General features: G+C 39.0%; 1 pseudogene; it reads right to left on the bottom strand.

The window, feature by feature from the left end:
- Positions 1–1,849: 1,849 nt before the first annotated feature.
- Positions 1,850–2,800, bottom strand: LOC131902751 (vomeronasal type-1 receptor 4-like; annotated as a pseudogene).
- Positions 2,801–13,923: the final 11,123 nt, after the last annotated feature.

The raw sequence follows: 13,923 nt of genomic DNA, 5'->3' as shown, positions 1-13,923 counted from the left end.
AAAAAAAAAAAGCCTCCGAATTTAACTCCATTTAAATATGCTGTAGCCACCACAATGACTCATAAGATTTTATCAGTACAATTTAGAATGCTATTGAGTTATTTAGTTAATTTCTTCAATGTTTTGACTAAAAAAATGACAAAAACAATTTAGAGTGGAATTGGTTTATTTCAGCTTGCAGTTTGAGTACACAGTCCATCATGGGAAGGAATCATGGTATCAGGAGGTTGACGCAGCTGAACACATGGTATCTGTAGACAGATAGCAAAGAGAGATGCATGCCAGTTCTCAACTTGTTTTCCCCAGTTTATTCAGTCCAGGAATCTAACCAAAGAATCAATGGCTGTGCCGAATTAGAGTGGGTCCTCTACCTCCATTAACCCAGCTTTAAACTCCCTGAAAGATGTATCGAGATTTTGTTTGCTGGTGATTCTAGATCCTATCAAGTGGACTATCAATATTAACCATCATGTTACCTAATTTTAGACTTGCACAAATAATAAAGAACATATGTATATATTCATGAACAGAAATCAACAACTTGTGACAAATTGAGAGATGAGAAAAATATTATCTTTTCCCATGGCAGGGAAAAGTGAGTATGGAGACTAAGTTGGGAACACTGATGAATACAGTAGGACAACGTATGGAGAATGCTTATAGAAATGTAGAGGTTAACCTCCACAGCCTTGGATTGTCACAGACTGTCAAACAGAATGCCAGGGTGCAAGCAACTGAGTAGGAGGTAACAACGGCTCACAGCAGAATTGGGATGACTAGGAAAGTCTCTGTCTTCCCAGGGAAGTCTGAGGAAACAATGGGCACAGCAAATAGACAGCATGTCATTTCTTCCCATAGAGGAACCTGGAAGTGGAGCCACAAACCCACATCATAAGACCAGATGCAGAACATAGGTGAAGTCAAAACGTGAATGAATAAAATGGAATTGATCACATAAACATGTTATTCTCACGTGCCAAAGATTCTGGATTTTTCTTTGCTCTTTTTTTCTATAATTCAGTTGCAGCAGTGGGACCAGAGTCCAGGCTGTGCTTGAAGAGAAACACATACCTCAACAGCTGATTAGATATCTTTAAGCATATAATATTCTTTTTTTTCTTTTTTTAAAATTTTATATAAGCGATTTTCTAATCATTTTACATATCAGCCAAAGATTGCCCTGTCCTCCCTTCTTCCACCCTCCAGCCTTCTCCCACAATCTACCCCTGATTCCCACCTCCTCCAAGGCAAGGTCTCCCCTGGGGAATCAGCCCAGCCTGGTACATTCAGTTGAGGCAGGTCCAATCCCCTCCTCCCTGCACCAAGGCTGAGCAAAGTGTCTCAGCATAGGCCGGGGGTTCCAAAAAGTTGGCTCATGCACCAAGGACAGGTCCCAGTCCCACTGCCTGGGAGCCTCCTAAACAGTTCAAGCTAATCAACTGTCTCACTTATCCAGAGGGCCTAGCCCAGTTCCATGGGGGCTCCTCAGCTATTGGTTCACAGTTCATGAGTTTCCGCTAGTTTGGCACTTTGTTCCTGTGTTTTTTCAAATCATGGTCTTGATATCTCTTGCTCATATCACACTTCCTCTCTCTCATCGATTGGACTCCTGGAGCTCCACCTAGTACATGATGATCCCCAATCTCTTAGCATTTAGAACAAAAACAAAGGGATATCTTCATGTCATGGAACTGCTTAGGCAGCATTTTGACTGCAGTAACAACTGGCAATGCTTAATTTAGAGAGGCATTAATTTGCTAAACAAGACCTGGTCATGTGTGAGTCTAATGATCAGTAATAGATGAAAGAATATTTAAATTTATCATAACACACAAATCACCATGTTAAATTACCTTCTCCTACAGCAGGGAAAATGATTCTTGGGAACAGATTTGTTATTTCGGATGAGGATGAAGGGGCAAAATGTGGGGAAGCATGTGTCTAGGAATGTAAATATGTTGATTATCAACAGACTTGGATTGTCAAATGCCACAGTATAGATAACTAATATGAAGGACATTGAATAGGAGAGGACAAAGGTACAGACAAGGGTCAATATGGTTTTTGTGGCTCTGTCTTCAGGAGAGACTCTGGGGGTGTGTTGTGCACTGTGGATGTGCTGTAACTGACTCTTGTGCCTACAGAGGATGCTCACCATGAAGACACTGGCCCAGATCATGAGACCCAAACAGAGACCATCAGTGAAACAAAGCAATGACAGGTTTAGTAAAGTTACAGTATTGTCAAAAACAAATGCTGAGCAGTACCCTAACTTGATTTTCTTGGTGAAGTTTTTGCTAGTATCAGGTCCCATCACATCTATAGCTGTTTTGCTGTTTAGAAGCAGATGCACAAGCCAGCTGAGTGAGCAGGACCGAGCCATGTATTTGGAGACTCTGTGTTTAAGCTTCATCCACCTGGAGTTGCTGGGGCTGATTGTGATTGCTTGGAAGCTACTCAAGAGGCAAGTGCAGTGCAGGGAAATGGCCCGGGCCACTCGATTACTGTAGAGAGTGAGTTTACATAAAAGGTCACCCAGGAGATATCGCAAGCCCAGCTGTACCATTATGTGAGGAATTACTCTTGAGATAATAACCAAGGAATTGGCTAAAGTCAGATGCCTTAAAATCTGGTCTTTGGGCATCAGACTTTTTCCAGTGAATACAGACATGATATAAGGAAGAAGAACTGACCAATTGCCAAGAATTCCAACAGCTGTTTGCGAAAAGAAAAGAATCCCCACTGGCAAGTTCTCAGGAACCATATTCTTTTCACCTGAGGTAAATAAATTTAATCACATCAGTACAACCAGGAAGAAGACATTTAAATGTGTATTAATTTTTAGGAGCTCAAATTGTTTTATTGTCTCATCAGGCCAATAGTCTGTCTTAGCTCAAGTTACCCAATAAATAGGATACAATACCATGATCAAACATATTGTGGGTTATCAAATGTGGGAGTAAAAAAAAGATGGAAATTGAACTCACAGTTTTCATAATTCCTCTAATGCTTTATAGTCTTCACAGTTCCACTAATGCTCTTTTTTTCTGCATTAATATCCAATATATACTTCTAACATCCTGAAAGAATTGAGTGTATTAATGGCAACATTAGACTTCATTGCTTCCTGTAATGCATCTCTAACAGACAAAAGTGGAAATTTCACACTATTCCCAGAGACACAGGAACAGGTGAGAAGAAGAGTGAAAAGGGTAAATACACGTCAACACACAGGCTGAGAGAAACCAGAAAAAAATGGAAAGAAATTCTGAAAATTTGAATCTGGTGAAAATTATTACTAGCATTGTTTTATTTTTAAAAATACAACCATTTATGTTCATATTTCCTTAATTTAAAAGAGAGAGAAAAGGTTTTCTTCCTATGGGTCTCTGATTGTATTTTCAAAACACAAAGAATATGAAGTTTATAAGTAATTTGAGAACACCCAACTAGAAAACATTAACCATCCCTCCATAGGCAGAGTTATTAGCATGACTCTGTTACATATATTAAAATTTCAGTGCCTCAGCAATGTGAAGAAACAACATTAAATGTTATCAAGACAGATCTAACAGTCAGTTAAACAGACAGTCATAAATTGTACTACAAATGTTAGGGTTCAAAACTATCAACGCTTGCACAACACACTAGCATGAAATTAGACAGGGAGAAGGGATAAGACAAAATACATTCGTTCACAAGGTAAATACGGTCTGGCTATTAAACAGTGTTGGAAAATCAGGCAATGTATGAAATACAGTGTTCAAACAAGACAGCTCCAATGAGTCAGATTTTGTGATACACGCCATATTTGGTCTCAGTCATTTCATCAGTCTATAATGAATAATAAGCAGTTCATGCAAAATAATAGGAAGTGGAAGATGTAAAGAGATAATGGAACATCCAGAAAAGGAAGACTTTGTCAGTAGACAGATAGCTCAATATGAAATTTCTTCAACAATATGGAAGAAAAGCAATACAAGGTCCAAACAAGAAAATGACTGCTAGTCATCTCTCTGTTGTAATTTCAAGGAGAATTCTCCATAAATTAATTTGAAAAAGCCAGAAAAGTACCTTTCAGCCTGGGAATCAAGGGAGTTGGAGAAGCTGTGTCTGCAATCACAGAGAATTCACATACAGAGGGAAGCACTCAGAAGAAAAAGTTCCCAGAATGCCCCCTGCCCTGCTCCCTTTGCACTGTTCTTTGCTTGAGTCTGGCCCTGTCCAGCCCATGATGCTCTTTGTGTGATTCTGGAAGTCAAAGGACTCTCCATTACCTTTTCACTTGAGCCCTGGACTCATGTCCTAAATGTCTCCTGAGTTTCTGACTGCATCAGGAACAGTCAAAAACACACCAGTCAACAGTTAGCTTTCCTCTTCGGGTTTTCAATCAAGAAAATCTTCACAGTTCTAATCATGAGATGCTGAGGATAATAGTAACTGTGTATTCTGTACATCCTTTAAACTGGTGCAGAAAGGTATGTATTGTCCCAAACTTTTGTAAAACTAACTGAAAGAATTCTCTGTTGAAACACAGGAATTCTGATAGAGTCTGCAAAAAGAAGGAAGAGCCAGTCACACTGTGTGTGCAATGATGCTCAATATGAACACTGTCCATTTAGTCACAGAAAAGCTGTGGTTTAAAGTACCTATTTCTTTAAGACAATGAATCATCTTTTCATTACTTAAAAGATTTTAGGAAGTCATTAATGGCTTACACATCTGTGATTTTAAGATTGGTAACATTGGGGGCTGGAGAGATGGGTTAGTAGTTAAGACTACTTGCTATTCTTTCAAAGAACCTGGGTTCTGTTTGCAGCACCCACACAGAGTGCCTCACCACTGCCTGCAACTCTGGCTCCAGGAACAATCTGATACCTCTGGGCTCTACTGGCTCCTGCACACATGTATGAACACACCCACAAACAGATAGAAACACAAATACCTGTAATCTAAAATAATCGAAATAAATCTTAAAAGGAACATTTCTCTGAAAGGAGAGAAGAACAAGAGCAAAATTCAACCCTTAAAATGGGCTGAATAAATGGGGTAACAGGTACGAACATTTGCTGCAAATTTTAGGACCTGAGAAAAGATCACACTGCCTACAAGATATTGCTGAGTGTTGTTGGCCATCAGCTTAGAAAAAAAAAAACACAAGCTCCAGATTCAGCCAGAGATCTTGTTAAAATAAATAATGCACAGAGGAATATGGAAGGATATCCAACCACTCCTCTGGCAGCCATACACATGTACTACATTCTCCATCATCTATCTACCTATCTATCTCCATGTATCTATCTCTCTATATGTATCTATCTACCTACCTATCTATCAACTGTCTGTCTGTCTGTCTATGTATCTATCTACCTGTTTATTATCTATCATCTATCTATCTATCTCTATCTGTCTGTCTATCTGGATATTTTCATTTGCATGTATATTCATATTACATACAGAAATGAGTGGTGGCAATGAATTACAAGACAGGAAGGGACCCTTTGGAGCTTGTGGAAGTCACAGAGAGGGAAAGACAGGAGACTGTCCAACCTTTGCCGGCAGGAAATAGCTTCCATTTCATGTGAAATCCTTTTCATCAGCTTACTTCAATACTTAGCAATAGTAATTTCCCCTTATTCCCCCTACTCATAGATTCTTCAGTCACCTGTGACTTGCTATAAAGAGAAAATGTACTTACAGTGTGTTCTGTGAAACACAGAAGTTATTGTAGTGAGTGTTGTACTGGGCGATTGAGTCTGTTTTGTTGAGATGAAACTCTGATCCCTCACTTACAGGCTTATAATTCCCTGGTCTTTTCCCTCACAGGAACTGTGATTTTCAACTCTAGATCCATAACAACATCTACCTGGGGAATTAAGAATACCTTTTCAACAGCCTTGCTCCACTTACCTGTAAATGAAAAGGTCCAGCCGGGCGGTGGTGGCGCACGCCTTTAATCCCAGCACTCGGGAGGCAGAGCCAGGCGGATCTCTGTGAGTTCAAGGCCAGCCTGGGCTACCAAGTGAGTTCCAGGAAAGGCGCAAAGCTACACAGAGAAACCCTGTCTCGAAAAACCAAAAAAAAAAAAAAAAAAAGAAAAAGTCCAGATTAAGACAGCAAATCCACAGAAGCAATTATAAAGAGTTGGGAAGAAAACTTTTCTATGAGTCTTTAGAATACATTGGGTGTCACAAGGAGAGCCACACCAGTTTCATGCCTAGGGCAGGGGAGAGGGCACAAGGGAAATACGTGGCTCAGTCTGGATTTGAGCAGACCTGGCAGCTTTAACTCACCACCTAATGTCTTAGGTGATGTCAGAAGTTAATAACCAGCACCAAGGGGCCTTGAAATGGGAGATTCCAGGAAAATTTTACATCTCACTTCTTTGAAGCTGCATTTTCTAAGAGCTTATTGTTTGATTGCTGTGCAGCTGGAGTCCATTCGTTTTCATGTCTGAGGAAACTCTAGTGTATGTGTTTACAGTTATGTATTTGAACAGTTGATATGTGGATTCCAGTTTTGAGCTTGTGTAAATGAGGATTCTCTGAACTTCCTAGCAAAGGGATTCTATTTGCAATGTGCATGTATTTTGATGGCATATATTTACGAAAGAATCATCAGTTTGAGGGGGTCTATGTTTATTTTAAACTACTTTTATGATATATATATATATACATATATATATATGTAAGTTTTTATACATACACACACACACACACACAAACACACACACAAACACAAACACACAGTGTAGCCTGGTCATACCTATCCCCAATTCTTTTCCAATATATATTCTCCAGAATATCTCACTCTCAACTTCACAGCCTTTCTACTTTTGTTTCTCTTTTTTCATGTGACCCACCAAGGCCAATTAGTACTTCCGATAGCTCATGGGTGTGGGTAATCACTGTTGTTTGGACAACTTAGTTCTCAAACACCCAAGGAAAAGTCACTCTCCTGCTCTTAGAACTGATCACTTGCCAATGGTACCATATATAGGAGTGGGGCCTTAGTAACCCTTCCTCCATCCATGCTGGAATCTTCACTGGCTGAACATTGTGTAGATCTCATGCCCTTAACAAGAGTGGCTGTGAGTTCATATGGGAAACAGGCATGTCTTATATGGAGGACAGAATTCATAGCTCTCCTCTGAATCTTCTAGTTTGTAATTTTCTTTCTGTTTCTTCTTATATACTGTGTCCCCTGCACCTGGAGTAATGGATGTCTATGGCTGAGTACTCATAATCACATTCTCAGCACTTGACTAGTTATGAGTACATGCATTAACCACTACAAAAAAGAAGCTTCTCTGACCAAGGTTTAGTGCAACACAAATCTATGAGTACAAACATAAATATTTAAAAGGCAGCAGTTGGACAATATGACTACTTAACAAAACAGCTGTTGTAGGTTGCCCTACAGGGTCTATGATCTCCCAAGATTTGGAGATTTGACCAGGTTTGCAGGAATAGGCATGATTTCCTCTTGAGACATTGGCCCTAGATAAAATCAGAAAGCAACTGGTTATCTGAGTAACAACCATGGCACTAATGTACCATTTGCACATCTTGCTTGGGTAGGTCATTATTGTAGCATGCCGGGTCCAGTGCTGAATAAGACCATTAATGTCTCTTCTCTCTCACATGCTGATGTAGCACCTCCAGTACTATGCCACCTAGCCAACAGAAAAAGAGTTTTCTGGTCAGTTCAAGACTGATTTTTCTATGTTTTTCAACTAACCTATATGGTGTACTCAGCAGGAGAATCTTACCATCCAGTTCAAGTAAGCAACCAAGAACAACAGCCATATCTTAATGGTTTGGGAGTCTCAGGAGTGTAGCACACTTTCTTGTTGGACTATCTTTGTACCCCCAGCCCACAAATAATGACCCAGAGATTTATTATTAATTATGAAGCTTGCCCTTAGCTTATGCTTTTTCACAACCAACTCTTTTTACTTAATTAACCCATGTATTTTCTAATCTACATTTTGCCATGTGGCTCTGTTAGTCCCTCTTAGTTGTCACATCTGACATGTTCTGAGTCTGCTGGCAAAATCTCAGTTTCCTGCTTCCTCTGCCTGGAAGTCCTGCCTACTCTCTACAGTCTAGCTATTGTCCATTTAGCTCTATATTAAACCAATCAGAGCAACACATCTTTATGCAGTGTACCAATATTCTGCAACACAGGAGTCTCTCCAAATAATAAATAAGGGAATATATATCTCATCTAGAAACAGGATTTTTGTTTGAAAACCTATGGCTTCTGGTAAATCATGCCGAAAATCTCTGTTAAAATTCCTTTTTAAATTGTATTTTCCAATCAGATTATACACTGGTAAATTACTACATGAGTTTCCCAAACATCATTAGTTTTGGTTGAATCACACCTCTCCCAAATAGCTCCCCTTCCTCTTCTACCACCTCACTGGCACAAATTATTTAGAAGTACAACTTTACAACATTGGGTTTAGGGTTCACCTAGGCTACTATTTCCAGGAGTTACTACTTGCGATCTATTCTATTCAGTTTAGTTTCTCAACATGAGTTGATCTTCAGCCCATCTCAGCACATCCCTCAAACCCCAAATGCTCTATTTCCCAGCACCAACCCTTCATATAAACCCCGAATCTACTGATAAGACTCTCACCAACCTTCTGCACTTAGAGGAATACAATAAAATACTCACTTCAAGATTAAAACAGACAGCCAGGGAACTCTGACTGAACATTCAGGAAAGGTTAGTCCATCTGATATATTTTCTTAGGTTCAACATTACTTCACCAAAAAGTAATCAAAAATTTTCAAATTATGTATAATTTGTACATATATGTGTTAAATGCTGGGCACTGCCTAACACTGCACACATTTCAGAGACAATTTTGAGTGGTGAATGCTGTCACAGGATAGATTATCGATGGGTTTATAAAGCCAGGAGCCAGTTCTATAAAGATGATATTTCAAATGACTGAAATTCCTAGATACTTTGCAGTGTCTCCTACTTTCATGTAAGTCATTCAGTTGAAGGACTAAGACTACAGTCAAGGCTGTTCCTGTTGTGAAACTCATATAAAACATTCTGGTTGATCAGGTCTAAGGAGACAGAGCCATGGTTGATTAAGGAACACATGAACATATTAGAGAAAATAAGCTACTAGAACATGTGACAATAGTTTAAAATTTTACATTTTCTACAATGAAGAAAGTACAACCTGGAGGCAGAATTTTATTTCTGAGGAGAACAAAAGGGCTGGATGTGGAGAAACATGTTTGTAGGATTGCAAGTATATTTAGAACTGATCAACCTGAATTATCAAAGAACACCATATAAAGAATCAGGATGGGGTAGCAGGTGACAAGGGTCCACACAAAGATCAGGATGGACTGAATGTCTCTGGATACAGGGGAGACTCTAGGGAAGTCCTGGGCACTGTGAATATGCTGTACCTTCTCTCTTGTGCCTGTGAAGGATGCACACCATGGTAACACTAGTCCAGACCATGAGACCCAAATACAGACCATCACTGAAGCAGAAGAGAAACAAATACTGTGAAGCTGTAATGTTTCCAGAAAAAAAACTCAGCACGTTATCCAAAACTGAATCTGTTGGTGCCATTCCTGCTCTTATGAGGATCTGTTACTCTCACAGCCGTTGTGATGTTGAGGATCAGATGCACAAACCAGCTAAATGAGCATGAGGAACCAATGTACTTGATGGCTCTGTGTTTAAGCTTCATCCATCTTGTGCTGCTGGGGCTGCTTATGATTGCTTGAAAGCAGCTGAGGAGACATGTGGTGCACAGGGAAACACTTTGTGGTACTAGACTAAAGTACACAACAAGTTTACATATAAAGTCATCCAGGAAAGATTTCAAACCAAATTCTGACACTATTTTTGGAGTCCTTCTTGAGATAATAACCAAAAAGTTAGCAAAGATTAGGTGTTTTATAATCAGGTCCTTCAGCATCAAACTCTTTTCAGTAAATATCAAAATGAAATAATGAAGCAGAAGTGACCAATTGTCCAGGATTCCTATGGCTGTCTGGGAGAAGAGGATCCCCACTGCTACATTCTCAGGAGTCATTCTTTCTCTATCGAGAAAAAGAAAAGGATAAGGATAAATTACTGATATTAATGGATCAAAGGGAGGGAACTCGGTACCTTATGTTAAGGAATATTTTCTGTTGAGATAAATAATATGAATTTTAAACACTGAAGGCTTGAAACCATCCTACATTCTCAACTTTGTTAACTTCTATTCATCATTGAAAAGCTTTTCCTTGTGTAGGCCAAACATTACTCTTTGTGGTGGCATTGATCGGTCACCTTTTTCATTTCCTAATCTTTTAAATATTATTTAAATTTATTTATGTTTATGTTTGTGGGCATATGTGTATGTAACCACGTTTTTGAGTTCCTACAGAGATCGGAAGTGCCAGGCATTACAGGCCATTGTGAGCCAACTGACACATATGTTGTGAACCAATAGAAATCTTCTGCAAAACCAGCAAGAGTTAGATACTGTGGAACTATCCCTTCAGTCCACTAGCACCTGGTTTCTTCCTATCCACATGATATCTCTCTCTATTATTGAATCTCTTTCATTGCTCTCCCACTCTTGGCTTGCAAATTTCATAATGTCATTTTTTTTCACTGCTGAGTAGTACTCCATTGTGTATATGTACCACATGGCTATGGGGAAGCCCTCACTGATGAAGGGTGAAAACTTTCCACTGCTTTTGGGTCACCCTTCATCCTAACAGTAAAGACTTTACCTGCTCTGTAAGTTAGCCCAATAAACCAATTGTTTTCCCACTGGGAACTTTGGTGAAATTGAACTCTGGTTTGTCTTTGGGACCATAGAAGGGATCATGGCTAGTTCCCTGAACCTCATGGGAAAATTCTTTAGACAATACTGAAAAGTATATTCCAAAGAGAAACAGGGAGAGTGAGTTGGAGAGGAAGAGAGAGGGAGGTTTGTGCTGGAAAGTAATTTGAGTTATTCAGGTTAAGTGAAGGAAAGGGGAAAGACATAAGGAAGCATAAATCATTCTAAGGCACTGCTATTAGCTGAATAAATTATCTGTGGAAATAATATCATAGTTAACACATATACCACATTTAGGAATGTGTCAATTTTATCATGCTTATGTGAGTGTGTGTGTGTATGTTCATGTATGTACAGGTTTGTGCGCCTGTGTGTGAACATGAATGTAGAATGCAGAGCAAACACCAGCTGTTGTCCTTTGGGTTTCTTTGAAAAAATATCTCTACTGGTGGCCTGAAACTCTTCAGGTAGAATTGACTGGAGTTACAGGTGTGTGCCATCTCTCTCTCTCTCTCTCTCTCTCTCTCTCTCTCTCTCTCTCTCTCTGTGTGTGTGTGTGTGTGTGTGTGTGTGTGTGTGTGTGTGTGTGTTTAATGTGTGTTTCAGGGATTCAACTTAGCTGCAAATGTAAACACTTCACTGACCCAGTTATCTCACCAACTCTTTTTTCTTTCTTTATTTACTTATTGGGTTTATTCATGTTTTTCAATATGTGTGAGTATTTTGCTTACATGTATGTCTGTGCACCACACTTGTGCCTAATGAAACTAGAAGAGGGAATTGGGTCCCTTGGAGCTGGAGTTTCAAATGGTTCTGAGCTGCCATGTCAGTGCTAGGAACTGATTTTGGGTCTTCTGCAAAAGCAGCAAGTACCCTCATAGCTAAGTAATCTCTCTAGCTCCCTTCCCAATTTTCAATTTTTATTTGATAAACTTTAATCTTATATAAATTTAGTAATGTCATAAATCTGTTTTTTTAAATCAGCAAGAATATGTAATTTTACCATAAAATTAAGAGCTTTATCACTTGGTCTTTCAAAAATTCACAATAATGTATACATTACAAGAAGGTGATGAAATAGAATTTGTAACATATATACATATGATCTATGTATATAAAGAATCAGGAGTATCTGTTAACCCTCTGATGGTGTCTTATTTCTTTGGCAACTTAGGAGTCACATTCATTACTGAAAAACAAAGTTTAAGAAATTTCCGGGTACAGGGTCCCACCCCCAATCAAACAGTTGGCTACAACTGAGACTTAGTGCCAAAGAAAAAGTGGTTTTCTCCAATGGCATCTCATTGGATATATTAACCATGCTTAAGGGTAAGTCTATGCCCTAGAGTAGTTGGCACCACAAAATGAACTCTGTAGTATTTTTGTAGTTGTTTTGTTCCATTTGCTTTGTTTGGGCATTTTGTTTGTCTTATTGGTTTTTTGCTTGTATATCTGATTTCTTGTTTTGTGGGTTTTGGGTCGTTTTCTTGTTTTTGTTTTGTTTTACTTGTTTGTTGGTTTTAAATAGAGACAAGAGAGAGAAGAACATAAAGTTGGGTGAGTAGGTAGCTGGTGAGGACCTAGGAGGAATTGGTTGAGGGAAAACATGATCAAAATATATTCTAAGAGAAAAAATCTTTTCAATTAAAACGTATTCTCTAGATGTGGTGATGCACACCTGTAATTTCTCCACTCAGGAGATGGAGGTAGGAGGATCTGAAATTCAAGTCAATATCAGCTATCATAGAGAGACCAAGGTTAGTCTACGGGATGCAGAAGAACCTCTTTCCAAAAAAAGAAAAAAAGATTTTTCCCCCATTAAAAGCATCTGTGCATGTGGTTGTGTTTAGAAATGTTTAGAGCCACAGATGTGGATGAATCATCTATATAACCTACTCCCCATTTTAAACTCAGAGGAGCATCACAAAAAATGGATAGAAAGAATGCAATCAGAGCTGTAGACTGGGGGAGCTTGGGAACGCCAAGTTCTGGGACGACATGGCTGTATCATGCACCAACTCATAGTAGCTGTAGTTACCTACACAGGACCTGCACAAGATCAAGCTAGTCAAAATTCCAGCATAGATATAAGAAAGGACCCTGCTTGCCAGAGGAGCTACCTGACAAGTGTGACATGGAGCAAAACTGGGTTATAATAACTTATCAGCAGTGAAAAGAAACTGTACATCACTGAGAAGGATATTATGAACTATATATAAGTCTTGAGGAAACTTTGATGGAACAAAGAGGTTTGGTAAAATTTCCCAGCAGGAGGTAGAAGAGGAAGTGAGTAAGGGGAGCCAGAAGAAGATGAAGATGAGGAAGAGAAGAAGTAGGAGACGGAAGAAAAAAATAACTCTATAGAGTCAGGGAGGTGCATGTAATAGGACACAGCTGTTATTTCATTCATTATGCATTATTAAATATCTGGTTATAGTCACCTCTCAAGGTGCCAGTGGGTTATATGAAGGGGTGAAGATATCAAGAGCACCCCAAAATCTTATTAAAGCTGCATCTATTTTTAAACATTTTAAAAATGAAAAGGTACTTCTGTTCTATGTTTTTTCCAGTCTGTGTGGGTATGATAGGGCATTTGACCATGTTACTGGCATTTTGTTTTTAATCTGTAAAATGGTGTTAACTATGTAATTGTTGTCTAGGAATTCTGTTTTTTTCAACTGTACATATTTATAGTTTGGAAATAGGACAAGATGCTGCTTCTTGAGTTGAGGCTATGGGGGAAGATGTCTTTTGGTCTATGAGCTCAGAGCATCCACTGTGGACCTGGACCTGTTTATAATGTGGGGAATGTTGATGTAGCGTTGAGCTACTCATTTTATATATAATGAAGTGCGGTTTGGCTACCTGGTCAGGTGTTTCGCTATTTCAAGAGTAGTTACATATAGTCCCCATAGGAAGCTCAATATAAGAAAGGAAAAAAGAGAAAGGAATGAAGGTATCCTTGTTTTCTTTCTGTTGCTGTAGTAAAACACTGACTGTAGGCAGAAGTTTCTCTTTCTGGCCAGCAACTCCCAAATACCTGGCAGCTACTTCCCAAATAATTGACTCAGAGGCTTAAAACTACTTATGAATGC

This window comes from Peromyscus eremicus, chromosome 1 (genome assembly GCF_949786415.1).
Source record: "Peromyscus eremicus chromosome 1, PerEre_H2_v1, whole genome shotgun sequence".
Taxonomy (NCBI): domain Eukaryota; kingdom Metazoa; phylum Chordata; class Mammalia; order Rodentia; family Cricetidae; genus Peromyscus; species Peromyscus eremicus.
Note: the sequence above shows the minus strand (reverse complement) of the source record. Positions and strands in the feature narration are given on the sequence as shown.